General features: G+C 40.5%; 1 protein-coding gene across 1 annotated transcript in view; it reads left to right on the plus strand.

The window, feature by feature from the left end:
- Positions 1 to 553: 553 nt before the first annotated feature.
- HAPLN1 (hyaluronan and proteoglycan link protein 1) overlaps positions 554 to 16,943 on the plus strand; it is a 60,565-nt gene continuing 44,175 nt past the window's right edge. Inside the window, exon 1 of the mRNA XM_068175936.1 lies at positions 554 to 901. The gene's annotated coding sequence lies outside the window, so the exon portion shown is untranslated. The remainder of the gene's footprint in view (positions 902 to 16,943) is intronic.

Below are 16,943 nucleotides of genomic sequence, written 5' to 3' on the forward strand. Positions count from 1 at the left end.
TGCATAAAGTCTTGGGATCAAGGGCCCTGAGCAAGGTGTGCTCTGGTTTTGGGGTGTGATAAGAGAAGGTGGGCTTGTTTCCTGGATTTATGATTCTACTGGAAGTTGGGGGTAAAGGGAAAACAGAAGGGGATCCTATTAGGTCCAGCTGTTTCCACCCCCACTCCCCCCCCCCGCTCCACAGTTTTCCAGCGTCACTTTCCCGGTGTCCGAAACCCTCAGAGTTAATGGGAGGGTTGGGGGTAAAAAAGGAGCGGGGGCTGGGAGGCAAGTGGTCAGAAGTGTCATGTTTCTCAGGGTGTCACACACCCTAAATCCCTAAATTCAATGGTCTCTTCATGAGGAACACTACCAACTTCTTTCTTTTCTCTCCCCCCACTTTTTTTTTTTTTTTTTTTTTTTTTTTAAGTCCCGTGTAGTTTTTAGCTCAGGACTTGCGTGGAGTTGAGAGAGGCTTTTTTAGGTGCGGATCTGGGCGGGCTGGACCCGAGGGGCGAGGACAGGGACCTGGAGGGAGAGGGCAGCCTGCTGGTCCGGGGCTGGGTGTGTGTGAGCCACAGGGAAAACCGCGCTCGTGCGGGTTTATTTTCCCCTCTCATTCCTGGGGTCTGAATGGGAGCACGTTGGGCTGTAATTAAGACATCTTGGAGGCGTACTTAACTCATGACGTGTTGCTTTTCTTTTCCTCTCGGTGAGAAAGTGGCTCTCTCTTCCCTGGATCAGGTCCTCTGCCACCCAGAGCCACAAAGAGAGTCACTCGGGACATAGACACACACACACACACACACACACTCTGACTTAAGGTGAGCACCAAAAACTTCCTCCTGCGCTTCGCTGCCCTCCGTTCCCAGCTGCTGGAGAGTCCTGAGAGCATCTCAACTCGCAGGGAGCTCTGCGCAAGGTAAAAAAATAAAAATGAAGAAAAAAAAAAAGAAAAGGAAAAAAAAAAAAAGGAAAAAAAAAAATCAAACTTTAGAAAAGTTTTTTTTTTTGTTTTTTTTTTTTTTTTTTTTTTTTTTGTTTTTTTTTTTTTCTGCTTTGCTGCTCCGAGTGGGATGGGGACCCCGCGAGCAGCGCCTGTGGGCATCAGCTGCAGGGCTGCCTGCGCTGGAGGGATTTTTGGGAGTTCTAATTTGGCAGCTGAGGCGGGGGGCGAGGAGGGTGAAAGACGGATTGAAACTGGCTAACTTCAGTGTCTTTGACTTCTAAGCGCTCTGTGTTACCAAAGGAGGGATCATGTTGCAACTGCAGAGAGACAAAAAGTCGTATACTTCTTCTGCTCTGTGGCTTCCTCCTATGGGATTGTTCTTCACACAGAGATTTGTCTTTTTTTGTTTGTTTGTTTGTTTGATTGTCTGTTTGTTGCTTGTTCCGTTCTTTAAGTATTCCTCCATCCATTCAGATGCTTTTAGAAGTTTTCAGGACTTAGGGAAAACGAGCAGGGTAGACTGAGAAAAAAAAACATTTCAAGGACTGGAAGCAGAATCTGCACAAAGTACTGCCCATCCAGTTAGAAGCAAGAAGATTCTGATAAGATGTGATATGTTACATACTGATGTCATATTTGGCTATTTATTGTCAAGGGAAGCCTGAATAATGTTTGGCACAGGTTCCTGTGCCCTCTCCACTCACTGATAAAGTTGGGATGCCTCAGCATTTTACAGATGTTGCTGCACATGAGCTGGTCCAGGGGTCTGGTAACTGCATCATTTCACTGTTTGTTTGGGGCTTGGGGTCAAACCCACAGAGGGGTGCCATTCAGAACGTTTTTCATGACAAAACTCCTTGTGTGGTGAGTTTAGATAGCAAGGGCTGGAAAGCTTTTTGTGTGCTTGAATTAAGGGGGTTTATTGCCGTTTGTGTATAATTAGTGAGGGCTTAATTGCTGCTGGGGTCTTCCAGGGCAGAAAGTTCTGCCATATATGCTGGTGCTTGGTGTCATGCAAGTGGTACAACACCCTCAGGAGGCTCTGGGGACCTGGCAATGTGCTCGAGAGAACCCTCCAGGTGACGAACAGCAATGAATTTGTATTTATGCCTGCTTCAATGCCCAAAACGTGGGAAGAAGGAGCTCTGGAAAGAGCCCTGTTGTTCTGTCAGGAGTGTGTGTGGTGTGGTAGTTGACAGCACAGATGAGGTGGGGCCGTGTGGCTGTGGGTGCAGACCCCCTCAATAAACACAGCTTCCAGAGACAGGTGGGGAAATACGGCTCACAGTCAGCAAAATCATCACTGGCTCCTGTGAGGAAGGGACCAGGAGGGGATCTGCAGTGGCAAGGTGTGGCATGCAGGAGGCAAAGCCCTCGTGCCACACACAGGAAAGAGTTTCCTGCTTTTCTTGGGGTTTTGGGTCTGGTGAGGCCACCAAAGCACAGTCCTGTAAAGCACAGCTCAGCAAAGTTGTTCTGAGTGCATCACCTGAGACCCCAACCCTTACACACCTGCCAAGGACCAGTTTGCGATTATTTTCAACACTTTAAAGTGAAGTAGGGTGGGAAAGATGTGGAGAGAAGCTTTTAGCAGTTAAATCCCCCCAAAAAGTGAATGTAATAATGAAGACACTGCAAGTCCTCACTGAAATTTTGCCAAAAAGCCAGTCTTCCTAATAAGATTCCTGGATGTGTAAGTAGACTCCAGTAAGAAAGAGGAAAAAAGCCCATCAGGAAGAAAAGTTTCTGTCCCTGCCAGAGGCTCACAGCACAGTCCACAGCAGAGCATCCTCTCGTATCAAACTGAGGAGGTTCAGTTTCTTCCCAGTGCCATTGAGCCTGGTTAAAACAACCAAAGATATTAAAAATAAATAAAAAAAAAAACCACCTGAAAATCCAACCAAACAAAACCCTGGAGAAGTACAAAGGCTTGGGGCAGAGGGAGAAAAGGTTTCAGGAAAGGAAAGGATAGAGGGTTCCTGTTGCATTACAGTTTGTAAGAATTGGTAGGAAGAGTGTTTTCTACTGCAGGTCCCCAACATTTATGATTTTTTTATGCTGATTTGTAACTAAAAGGAATATTTTTGACACAGCCTGGAGCCAAAAGGACTGTTATCAATACTTAATGAAGTTGCTTAACCTCCTTGCCCCTCAGTAAAAAATCTGGAAGCAATATGTATCATCCCTTAAAAGGTGTTCTGAGATCCTCAAGTGCAGAGAGACTTTGCAATTGCTTACATTTAAATATATTAAAAGTTTTCCAATTCGCTGCAAGGATTAAGGGGTGAAAACTGGAATTAATGCTTTCTGCTTTTCATTTGCTTTTTCACTGAAGCACTGCTTAAACTACTCCTGGGAGCTGAAATATTTAACATTTCTGTTTCATTGTAAACCTGACAGTGTATTACGTTGCTCAAACTCCATGGAAATGAAAAATTTTGCAGGGGGGGAAAAAAAAGTTATTTTCATATGACAGGCAGCTTCTGTCGCTGGCGAGGAAGTATTAGACATTCTGTCTCCGCTGGTAGGAACTGTAGCACACAGTGCTGCGCCTGAAAAGGCAGCTTGTAACTTGTAGGTAACAAAATGTTCTTTGGGGTTAGGGAAAAAAAAAAAAGGCAAAATATAAAAAAAAAAATTAAAAAAAAAAAAAAGCTCTGAATACACTTAGGATTTCAATCAATGGTGTTTAAGGAGGATTAGAGGAAGCAGCTGGCTAAACAAATATTAGGTGTAGAGTGGATGGAGTGGTATAAATTAATAATGCAGTTCTTTATCTGCCGTATGAATGAGAGGTTTTGTGGAGATAAGGCGGCCCAAACACGGTCACTGGATGCCACCTAGTGGATATTGCCGAGTCTTTTTGGCAGGATTTTCTTAAATTCACGACATCTGTAACTAATTCAGGTGCAACTTAACTGTAAGTGGTAAGTTTTATTCAGGTTTACCATTAAAAATCAAAACCAGATGGTTTTCTGGGGGTAATTTTAAATTATATTTTTAGGGGAGGTTGTGTCTGTGTTTTGAGTGCCCATTAGATATGACAAAAACCAGCTTGGCTTCTATTTATAATTCGCCACTAACATCTGTTTGCAGAGACTTTTTAAACCACTCAGTCTAAAAAAATATCTACATCTTCACAATCAGTTTGATGGGCTGGGCTGTTAGTGTACAAACGAGGAGATTTCTGTACAAATATTTTGTCAGGAGGAGCTGTGTCCAGCAGAAAGGATTTCAAAGCTCCTTCCAAAAGTCCTTTACAACATGGGATGTGCTTTTCTTAAACCCCTTTTTGTTTTTTTTGTTTGTTTTTTTTTTCCCCGAATATTGTGTCAATGATAAGCATAGACAAAGAAAATTTATTATTTCTGGTGTCTGATAAAAGGTCATAAACATTATTTTTTTCCTTTCTTTTTTTCACCTGCTGTTTATCGCCACCTTCCTCAGATGTCAGACACACTCAGAGCTTAAATTGTCTTTTTTGCTGGGGAAAGGAAAATTGTTTATTTAACAATTATAAAGATTGTTTATTCAGTGGTAGGTATTCAGGTGCTTTCAGCTCTCATAGCTCTAAAAATGATCCCATCCATCACAAAGTTTTAAGCAGGCAAACATGTACCTGGACATGCTTTGTGATGGGATTCATGGAATCTGGCCAGCTCACAGGCTTCTACTTCCTCAGCTTTTTTTTAAAAATGCCACCATCAACACAGCTTCCACTGCAGCCACCCCCTAGACACCCCAATGAGGTGATGAATGCCTGGTTCTGGTCCTACATTTTTAAAACAAGTGCCACAGTGGCTATTGGAGCAAAGAGTTAGTAAAATACATGGCAAAGCCAAGCTCCCTGTGCTTAACTTTCTCCTGGTTTTCATCACTGAGCAAGAAATGAAATGGCAACATCACACTCAGCAGAACAGACAATTCCTGTGTCCTTCTCCTTCTGTCAGCTTTGAAAACACTTTTTTTTTTTGTTTTGTTTTTTGTTTTGTTTTCTTTAGATTAGGACAGCAGGCTGGGTGTCTCAATCATGATCAATAGCTCCAAAAAAAAAAAAAAACCATTTAAAGCATGCATGAAGAAGGCACACGGCAGTAGCCTGCACTGGCTACCCTGGAACCTTTTCCCAAGACTCACGTGAAATATTGCCACAGGAGGTTGTTAACAAAATCGTGAGTTAATGGCTAAAGCCTGCTTTTCCATTAATCAGGAAAAGTTTATGAATTACAGACGAGGAAGGCCAAATATCACAGCAGCAAATGAGCTAATTGACTCATTCCTGTGCTTCATAGGTGGCTTTAGCTTTCCCTTCAGCTCTGCCCTGCCTGGTGCTGTGAATCACAAGGGAAAGAAGCACAAACCTTATTAATGAGAGCCTTTGCAAGGCTCCTGGGACCAAGTTTTCCACTGGCACACAGAGTCACTGCCACTTCAGGGCACATCAGGGCAAAATCTGCATCATTCATGGCTTGGCATAGCAGGAAAAAAAATAATAAGGCATGAGACAGGAGAATGTCCCTGGATATATGTGTCTTGCTCCAAAAAATGTCATCTTGGCATTTGTCTTACTGCAGGAGACCGTTATCCTGGGACATCTTTCCATTAATAATATCTTCTAATTACCTTAAGAACACGCAGCCTACAAGGAAAATGTGGGCCATGGAGGCAGGTTAGAATGGAAATGGGCTTGACAGAAATCCTTGGAAGTAAGAAACAAAAAGTTTCGAGCCACTCCAGCGTAAAAAGAAGGAAAAGTTGGAAACATGGAATGATTTGGGTTGGAAAGGGAACCTAAAGGTGATCTAGGGTCTTCCAGCTCCTCTGCCACGGGGTTACTTAGAGATAGCTCAAATTTGGGTTTGATCAGCTTTGCTCTGGGTGTATTAAGGGGTTTTTTCATGCCATACGTTAATTTGCACTGCCTGTGCCATGGTGCCTGATGATTCAGCTGGTACCTAAATTGTGCCAACAAGTGTCAGTGAACTGTGCCGCGAGGAATACCTAAATCTGCTGTGATTAACACTTTTTTATGCTCAGGATTCCTTTCCTGCAGTGCTGCCTGCACACAGGGGGAAGTTGCAGCCTGTGTGCATCCGCTGCTCTGAGAGATTCTGGTCTAGAAAGAAACCACAGCGAATCAACATTACTCACGTCAGTAACTTGGTGAAATCAATACAGACTCAAGCAAGCCTCAGTGAATAAAACTTTTAATCTATTTGCATACGGAGCATCACACATGGCTGACCAGGAAGCAGCTCATAAAGCTCCAAACTGCAAATCTGCTCAGTTTTATCGATATGAGCACCTATAAGGCGATGTCAATAAAGCATTAAGCAAAACTCTGCACATTTCCAAAGAGTAGAGGAATCAAGGCCTGCATCTATGGAAGAAGCACCTGATTAATGTAGGAAAAATAACTTTTATTGCCAAAATAACTTCCCAAACTCTCCAATTGAAACTCCCTTCCTATCTATTCACTAACCTGCTACACTCCAGTATATTTATGTGATTTCTGATTGGGTTTTGGAGTTTTTTTGTTCCCATTAACATATTTTCAGGCAAAAAAGAAAACCACCCCTGAGCCACATAAAAATAATACTGCCTAGAAATAGGAAAAGCACACTGAAAAATGTGAAAACACTGGAGTGCTGAGCCCAGTCAAAAGATTTATAGGAACCATATCAGAGAAAAATAATGTTACGGGATGTGTGGTGGTTTTCCTACCGAAATTTCAGTGATGCACACGTGGTGCAACTACCACAGACCATGATGGTATCACCACTTTCTGATCATGCAGCTTATGGCCTGAGGTGATTTGCTCAGCTTTTTTAACACCCAAGGTGCTGGACACGCAGCAGAGAAAGTCTGTGATTTTAATTTCATGCTTAACCTGAAGGATTTATGCACACACTGTTATTTTCAGAGAAGATATATTTCTGGATTTTCAAATATCTGAAGCAAAATGCCAGGTTTTGCCGAGTCTTTGGGGCTTGTTTTTCTAATAGCTTCGATTATATAGATCTAAAACATGTGCACAAAACATGATTCAGCTTTTCTCAGCAAGCCAAGCAGGCAGGCAGATCTTTTGGGTTGTGTTTTTTTTTTTTTTTTCCAGTTGATGCTGTATTTATTCTTTGTTTGGTTTCACTGGAACCCATTTTCACTGGTGCACTGTAAATAAACCTGATGATCCTAAAGTTCTTCTGCAAGCTAAATAACTCTGAGAGCTGTGTCAGTGCAGTGGCTGTGTTTGGTGGAGCCTGTCACATTTATCATTCCGTGTCACTTTGTTGTGCTGTGGGGGCTTCGTGGCCATCTCTGTGAGCCAAGACCACAGAGGGAAAAACAGCAAAGATGTTGATCTCCCAGGCGTTTTCTACATTTTGCCCAGCTGAAAAAGCAGATAGAGAGAACAGTAATTCAGCTATTGTTGTTGATGCAGAAAATATAGCCAGTTCTTGGGTTGCTGCTCCCAGTTTTCAGGCATTTCATCTGTTTCCCCCCCCCCATGAGCAGGCTAAGAGAAACATGCAGATATTACTTTTTTTTTTTTTTTTTTTTTTCCCAAAGAAACCTCCAGAGCTGGTTCCATCTGCATTTTAATGTAAGTTCTGCTCTGATCAAACCAGACAAAAAAAGAAAAACTTTCGAGCCCAGCAGGGCATTTCCCCAGCAGGATGGAAGAACAGCAGTGGCAAGTTTAACATCTTCATAAACGAGCTGGGGAGATGTTTTCTTGGCAAAACTAGTGTGACATGTTTTCAAAACTGGTTAGGGAATAAATGGCTCACTGTGACTATAGAGGCACGTTTCAAATGGGGTTTTGCCAGGGCTAGTCAGCATTGGTACCCTTCAAAGTTTTCATCAGTGACTTGGATAAGGGAATGGAAAATATGCAAAGGTTTTTAGAAATTGCAAAGTATGGAAGAGACTGAATTACTTTCCCCTTGAGGTTTAAATGGTTTTGCCTGACTGGAGAAATAATAAAAAAAAAATTTAAAAAAAAAGGAAAATAATGTTTTCATGAAACAGAAAGGGTAAGCTGACACACCAATAGAGCGACCTACAAAGACCCTTTGGCAACTAAAAAAGTAGAAAAATATTTAACAAAATCTAAAGAGGCAAAGGACAGTTCACACTTTGCAGCCCAAATCATAACTCTGTTCTTTAACAAAGTAATTCAAGTACAAGATCTTTGCAGGAACAGTTCACCCCAATATGACTTCAAAACTCATTTGGGTGCTCAAACTTAAAAATTATTTCTTTTCAGTCACATTCTGCAAATCTGAGACAGAAGAGGCATTCTCACTTGTGAATGTTACCGTGCTGCGTGATCCATTTTGCATACCAAGTTGATAGAAACTTCAGATTTACCGTTTTTCAAGACCTATCAGGCAGCAAATTATGCAGAGAATTATGCGATAATGTCCCATAAATAGGACTTTTCCAAGGAATAATGGCTGCCTATAAAAAGTTAAACTGCCACACTTAGGGAAAACTCTGAAAGTGTCAAGAGAAAGCACAGACATTTATTTCCAGACCAGGAGACACTGATCCTGTCAAGCCATATTTCAGTAGTGACTTATTTTTGGTGCATCTGGTGATTGATAGAGATCCTTTTATTTTGTCTGAGGAACATTGGTTGATCTCTGCATCATTACTGAATTATTGCAATGTGTTTGTTTGGACTTCAGCCTCTTCCTGACATTGTACTGAGGAAATGTGGCTTTACTTCCAGCTGATTACAGCTTTCAGCAGATCTGTATTTATTCCTGTGACTTGCAGTGTGCAAAATAATCGTGTCAGACAACGTCCCTCCTTCCACACACAATGATATTCATCAACTCTTCATTGTTATAACTTCAGAAACTGCCATGGAGTGATGACTGACAAGTTTTATGCTTATATATATATATATATATCTGTATATTAGTAGCAACTTTCCAGTTTATATCGAGTTTATCACATAAAATAAAGCAAAGTCTTGTGGTTGTAAGTGTAAAGATGGTGACCACATGGTGGAGGGCAAGAGCTCACCCTAAAAAATATCTAAAGAGGGGGAGGTAGAGAGGTCTTTAATGTGGAACCACACCATCTCTGAGTTCCTTTGACACCAAAAAGCCAATTTGACTTTTTTTTTTTTTTTCTTTTTTTTTTTTTTTTTCTATCAGGCTTGAATATTCCCTAAAGTTCTATCTGTTTTGGCTTTCTGTTTGTGCCACCTATGAGTAATGGCTCACAATCCCATTATCAGGGAAATTTATAGATGGGAATTTGTTATCTGGAGGAACACCAGAAGAAAAATACTCCTCTTCTTTTGCAACTAAATATTTGCAACTTCAGTTTAAAAATGCAAATAAAAATGAGCAAGTGGAGAAATTAAACACTGCTCTAGTCAACAGCCATTAATTTTTATTTTCTTTTTATTCTCATAAATATTGTAATGAAAAAGGCAACTCTGATTCTCTGCAGGTACATAAGCTCTTCCCAGACTTTAGTAGGGACAACAGAACACACAGGAAATAGAAGTGGGTTTACCTCAAGGAAAATTTGGTTCATGTTCCTCTGTCATGGAAGCTTAAATATGGCAGGTGGCCTAGAAAGCATTAAAAAACAAAAAAACAAAAAAAAAAAAAAAAAAAAAAAAAAAAAACCAAAAAAAAAAAAAATTTCTCATAACGTTTTGTGGGTTTGTTTTATTAAGTCATCAGTTTTGAAGCCATAGTATCAGATAAGAGCCTTGACTCACAGCTGGAAAAGACTTTTGGCCTTTGTGCTTGCAATGGAAAGCTCAAATATATGAACTGCAGGAGTAAACTGGGGAGAATGAAGAATAAAAAAAAGAAAATATATTACAAAATGAGGCCGAAGCTCCAGTTTAGCAGCATTTCCTAGAGCCTTTCAGGGAAAAGGGAAGGTAAAAATAGTGGGGGGAAGGCGAAATGTATCAAAATCGTGGTATTGCTTTTTCCTCACACAAGAACAGAGGGGTGTGAGGGGGAAGCTCAGCTCTTCTGTGCCCTGTAGGCACTGCTGTAAAATGTTTAAAAGTCTTCTTAGAACTGTGTTTAACTGAATGTAGAGAAGGAAGAAAAGCAGGACATGATACAGAAAACACACGGCTCATTTACAATTTCCACATCGAGTCTTCCATTTCCTGTCACCCAGCCCTTAATTGCTCCTGGCTCTGACCTTTAATGCAATTCTCCAGCCCTAAGCTGATCAGCTTCTCCAGATTGACTCCAGGGAGCTGTGGGTGCTTGATTCAGTGCTGGCAGAGCTTCTTGCAGCGCTGTATTTCATCCCAAAATTACCTCGGATACATTCCAGGGAGCGCTCTGCTCGGACAGTGAGGGATAGCCCAACAGACTCGCCTGTGATGCTGACCTTTGCTTCCCTTTTTCTGAAATAAAATCACAGCAGAGGACAGCCAGAGGTCCACAGAACAGGCCATGATGAATAAATGCTTGCTGCATCCCGCTAAGACAGTTTATCATTCCTGCAGGAATCCTGGGGTGATTGCAAGTCAGGCAGCTTTATTGGAAAGCTGAATCCCAGCACTTTGCTGCTTACACCCTGTGGGAAATGGAAAGACAGAAACTTCCACAGACACAGGAGAGTTTGATTTGCAGCCTTGGAAGAAGCTTGGATTGATGTAAAAATAAAAGTACACGGACATTAAGCAGAAAAACCAAAAACCTGTGTTTCTGTAATGCCTTAAGTAAGAAACTGTACTAGGTAAGAAAGTGAAGGGTCTATAGTGTAGTAATGTAATGATGTAGAGTGAGCTAAGAGTTTAGAGGTTATAACAGAAACATATGTATGTATATATGTGATAGAAGCCCATTAGATAAAAGCATACACATTGCAGCAGAATTAAGTACAATAGGTTAGAAAAGCAAAATAAAAATAAACTTAGTAGCAACTCTCCATTAGATTAAAAAGTTATATATTGTCTTGTAACAAAGAATTTATGACCACTTTAAACTCTAGCCAGCTACTCGCCCTCTTAAATCTCACAACCTTTAAAACTGAGATTTGTCTGAGCAATAAATCATTTTTAACCCAACTGAAGTCCCACCCCTTCATTAAAACCAGAGATAATAATAATAATATCTCTCTGCCACTCAGGACAACATCTCAATGCATAATGGAGAGCCCATAGAGGATTTCCAGGGATCATTATTGCCATCCTAACTCTTCTCTGCTCCAAGGAGAGAACTTGCTGTGCCAGCAGTGAACATAGCGCAGCATCGTTTTGAGACCCAGGCACCTGAAAACCAATATTAAGTGTTACCTTTTAATTATGTATTGCTTTTAATAGGAGAGACAGAGAATTGCTGAGTAGTTCGGGCACTTTCCTGTAAGGATATTTTACTGTTGCTGGTGAGGCATTGCTTCAGTCCCCTGCTCAGACTTAAATCCCTCCGTGACTTTGAATAAGCTGGAGGCTCTTGGTCCTTCACCCCTCCACCTACCAAAATGAGAGGATAAAACTTGCCCTGCTCATGGGGGATGGTGTGGAGACACAGCTATTCATGTAGGCAGCCTCAGCAGTTTATCTGGCGCAGGGTCACCTATGAAATGTGTCTGTGCAGCCAGCTGGGTCAAGCAAGGCCAATTATGTCTTTCATCTCAGGGCCATGTTTATTTCTCCTCGTGACATTGTCCCCAGGGATGTCCCTTGTCCCAGCCTCTTCATGCAAGCCAGTCTGATCCTGGCCATCTCCAATGGCTTTGGGAGGGATTATCAGGAAGGAATCCAGAGGAGCTGCTTGGGAAGTACATCTCTGTCCCCAGTCTCTGCTCACCATATCACTCTTTTTTATACAAACTCACTTTTTTTTTTTTTTTTTTAATACAAACTCGTGGTTCCAGCAGGGTTTGTGAGCCTTGGTGAGACGTCGAGCCACTGAGCCCAAAACAACAATTCCTTTAGAAGCTGGAGGAGTTCTCAGCACTCATATTGATTTGGGTTACCATCCTCAAATAGTCATTATTCCAAATTCAGGAGGGATGCCTAAGTGTTACAGACTGCAGTGAAAGTGAATGGGAGTGAAATAAAAGGATCTAGACTGCCTGAGAGTACTGGGAACCATCTAGGGGAAAAAAAAAAATTGCCCCAGAAACTTTCCAACTTCCTTCTAGGAAAAAAATACAGCAAATTATACAAGGAAGATGTGGAAACAATGAGAAAACCTACATCAAATTCATACAGATTGTCACTTATAAATGACACATTTTAGTGATCAAAATTAAAACTAAAAAATTACATGTAATAATAGAAGTTATTTATGGAAATTAGTGCATCTTTTTGAATGCACGAAACCCCCCCTTACTCACTTTGCTGAAGATAGATTCCATGTGCTGAAGATATATTCTATATTCTATCTTACTTTACAAAGATATATATGTCTACATGAGTAAAAGGAAAATAAAAACCTGGTCAAAATGCCTTGAGAAATGAGGTTCTTGTTCTTTCTGTAGAAGACAAAAAAGGCAGTTCTGGCTCAAGCTTTGCTGAAGACTGTCGTGCAGCTTTCCACTATTTACTTTTCTAAAGGTTAATACAGCAGTCTGAAAAACCTTGAGTAATTACAGTGAGGGCTGTGTATGCTAATGTCTTCTGACTCATTGACTCAGAGGCCAATAATATTTCATTTGATTTTCTGACTTCATTTTCCTGTTAAAGTATGGATAGCCTCTGAGATTACTGGTTTATAGATTCGTCTGAAGGATTCTGGGTCCTTTTATTCAAAGCAGGTAAAATTATTTCTCGTGTTGGCCCCTTGCTCTGCTGATTTTTCTGTGGGTATTTGCTTGGTAAGAGATGTCACAAAGTAGAGTTCACTTTTACTTCTTGCATGAGGAGATGCCACAGATTTTGGATAATTTGGAGTTTTCCAAATTTTAGCACGTGGGAGGGGACATTTTTGACCTTGGTGTTTCAGGAAACCCAATGTGAACTTAGACGTACAGCTTGGAAAAGGTATTCCCCATGAAGGCATTAATTATGTTACATTTAAACAGCAATTCCTACACTTCTGACATTATATTTTCAGGTTTTAAAACAAAAAGGAGCTGTGGGATTCTCTGGGAGAGGGCAGAGTACTGCAATATCCTCCAGCAACCTTGCCATAGCTCACCTTCAGAAGAATTTCTTCAGAACCATGAACATAATAATGCGGTTCTTACAAATTGCTTTTCACCCCTACATCTGAAATGCCAAAAGAGAGCAGCCAGCATCAAGTCATTTAAGTGAATGCAAAGTTAAAATTATTTTTTTCTATTTTTTTAAGAAAAACTGATGTTCTAGAACACCTTTAGCAGTCTCAAATCAAAGACAAATCTTGTGAATTTTCCCTGTGCATACCCACAATACAGAGAATCCTAAATATGCATTTACACACTCAAGGAACAGCCCAGCAAGGAACACTTGGCCAGAAAACATTTCCAGGTCAGGATATTCCCCCAGCTACCTTGCAACTGCTGAAAATGTTTCCTGAGTTTGCAGCTGTGGGTGTCTCTTGTGAAATTAATATCTTTGCTCCAGTGACCAAGAACCATAGACAGTGTTGCTTAGCCTCTCATTTTGCCTGCTGAAAATCAAACAATATTTATCTTTGGCAGCACCCACTGGACTGTTTTGCCAGTGCTACAAAATTAAGTCACTCTTTCTTTTCTTTTTGATGGCCGGCAACAGGAAAACTGGGCCCTCACAGCTTTATCCTTGTAAAATATAAAGACCCAGAACTCTCAAATAACTTTGCATACTTCGGAAATATTTTCATTAGTTTGGGGTTTTTTTGTTGGGTTGTTTTGGGTGGGTTTTTTTTTTGGTTTGTAGTTTTTGGGTTTTTTTTTAACAATTTGTTTTTCTTAGGTTTTTTTTTAGTATTTTTTCAGGTTTTCATGGGTTTTTTTCGGGTTTCAGCATTATCCCAGGTGTTTTAGGACATCTAGAGGAACCATTTCTAGATGTCCTTGTGGATGCTAGGTTGTTAGATTTTATTCTCTTGTATCCTTAACATAGAAGAAAGGAGAATTTTGAGAATCTTTTCCAGCTGAATGTCCATTTGAAAGTAAGGGAACACACAGGTGGGAGGACAGTGCAGAATATTTACAACTTCTCATGAACGGAAGGAAACCTGGGGACAGGTAAAAAAAAATCATTTTGGCTAAAATTAAAATTAACTGAGAAAGTGTAGGTGCTTAACAGCTGCAGAAGTTTGAAGTGAGCACAGAGAGGTTGGATCCTGGGTCATAGTCCTGGATGGTTTTATTTTCCTGGGATTTGCTGCTTGCTCTGCCATGGGACTGCAGGGAACTGCTCTGTGCCCCTCCCTGAGCTGCAAACACATCTCTCATCCCCAGAAGAACAAGACAGAAAATAGTTTCTTGCAAAATTTTATTTTTAAAAAATTGAATAAATAATAAATAGGTCCTATAATTTATTTATAAGGAATTGTAAAGAAAGAAATCAGCTGAAGTCCAAATATTGTTTCTGAATTCAGAGCGCGTAAGGAAAAGCTGAGTTGTAGTGGAGGTGCTATTTATAGCTTTTATGTTCAGAGTTTATAGTAGAAATGAGTTTATAATGGAAAGTATGTCAGGTTATGAGTGTGCCAGTACCTTTTTTCCAACAAAATCTAATTTGAGACATTTAAACAGAGATGTTTGGAGTGGAAGGCTAGCATCAAAAGCTTTTTTATTTTTTTTTTCTTTTCTGATGACCAACGTGAAATCCTTCTTAAAATATGTGTGCCAGTCCTTTTATAGTAATAATGAAGGGAGTCTCTGGGCTTTTAAATAGAATTAGACTTTAAAGCCTTTGAAAGAGAGGTCACCCAGTACCTCAGACAAAAACTGTGAGGGAAGGAGCCACAGCACACCCTCAGCTCCTCGACTGATTTGGGCTTCCCCCTTCTGCTCTCACTCCACCCAGATCCTCAAAAACTGTTCTTCTCCACTCCCTGCCAGCCCCTCACACACATTCTTGGAGTAAAAAAAAAAAAAAAAACCACCCTACAACCTTGTTTTGTTGCCACAATTGCTGTCCCCTTCCCGTGGCAGGGGAGGTATCGCATTTCTTTAACTGATTTTCCCTGCAGCACATCTGAGACTGAAATGCCTCTGGTACCTAAAGACAGGGATTGTTGCACCCTGACACCAGCACAGATCAAAGCCAAAATGCCTCAAGTTAGCCTGGAAGCAGGAGGAAAATGGTCCCTTACTCTGGGTTTATACAAAACAGACCCATGGCTGCATCTCAAAAGATGTGCTGTCTAAATCTGAGATCCAAACTGCAGGGCTCAAAGGCATTTATTCTATCTGGTGTCATCTTTTAGTGGCATGTTGGAGGTGAGAAATTTACCTTCACTGAATGCAGGGTTTATATGCATGTTCTTATGTCTGTGTCAGATCTAATTAGAGCAATGACCTGATTTTTTGGGGAAGAGATTTCTACTGTCTACAGCTTTTCCAGTGAGACTAGACCATTGAAAAGCTCATTAATTTTATTTATGCCTCTCAGATTACTTCGTTTTGATGCTAGGAAACTGCTTTTTAAGTAGTATCCACTCCTCAAATTGACCAAAAGACAGGAATATTTTCTATGATTCCCTTCATGTATCAGCTAATGGAACCATATTTTGCTAATCTTCTGTTGTCAGTGACATTTTCTTCGCTACTTTTTGCTGTATTAACAGCTATGGCCACTAAAATGAGCAGATATTCTCCCACTGGATATGCAGCTCCTGTGAGAATGTTGAGATAGCTGTTCTACATGAATAACCCACTTTAGGAACAGATTAACCATTGCACAAGTTTGAAGGAGGTGTGGGCATGGAGGTTGCATCTGGGGTCTGCTCAAGCCCATCCTGTGAGGTTCCAGTCCCAGAGAACAGAAGGTTAATAGTTTATAAATAAGCATTCACTTTCTGCCCAGGACCCACAGTAGCTGCATGAGAAGCCATTCTTTCTTCAGAGCAGGTCATAACATATATTGATGCTCCAGGAGTGGAAAAACAGAGGGAAATTATTTTACTGCAGGTTTCGTGTTGGGTAATTTCCCTCTTTGTCACCAGTAGACATCTCTAGAGAGAGGAAGAGCAAACTCCTGAGCACTGGTTATTCTAACCAGCTTTCACTGGTGCAGTCATGTCAGTCAGAAATAGACCTTGTTTTATCAGGGTGTTATCAACAAGCAGAGCTGGGATGGCCATCCACACATGTGTAATATACAGGTAAACATGTTTTCTACAATGAGCCTTCATTTTGCTAATTAGTAGTCTACAATTAGTGGACTGCTAATTAGTAGACTGCTAATTAGTAGTCTGACAGGTATTGTTATTATCATTACTATTATTATTATTATTATTATTATTATTATTGTTATTATTATTTTAATATATTATTGTATTATTGTATCTTATTATGCATTACTATATTATAATCTATTATATTATAATAGATTATAATTATATTGATTATATAATAATGATTGAAACTAATAATAAATATAATAATAATAATAATAATATGTAATAAATATAAATATATAAATAAATATAATTATGACATAATTTCCCCCAGTTTTTCACTCATATATGTTATGATCTGCTCTGAAGAAAGAATGACTACAAATTCAACTGCTACCGGTTATGCTCTTGGAGGTTTTTTTCCACCCCTCTACACCAGAACTAACCTGTCAGCATCTCCCTACCTATCTAGCTAAATCAACAAACCCCTTCCAGTGTAGATTAAATTTAATTAGGGATTAGCACAGCTCCCAGTCCTGTTAGGCAGCCCTCAGGCTGGGAGGTGGAGCTGTGCTGGGCTTGGTTCATGGGGGCCTGCCCGGGATAGGTTTGGGCATTTGGGGCTCTTTTTTTCACCCCTGCTATTTGACTCTTTAAAAACCCTGGGAAAGCAGCCTGGAGAACAGCATTTAGAGTGCAAAACCTGACATTTGGATGCAAGGGAATCTGTGCCTTTGGCCCCTGAGGAAGAAATG

Source organism: Anomalospiza imberbis, chromosome Z, assembly GCF_031753505.1.
Source record: "Anomalospiza imberbis isolate Cuckoo-Finch-1a 21T00152 chromosome Z, ASM3175350v1, whole genome shotgun sequence".
NCBI lineage: Eukaryota > Metazoa > Chordata > Aves > Passeriformes > Viduidae > Anomalospiza > Anomalospiza imberbis.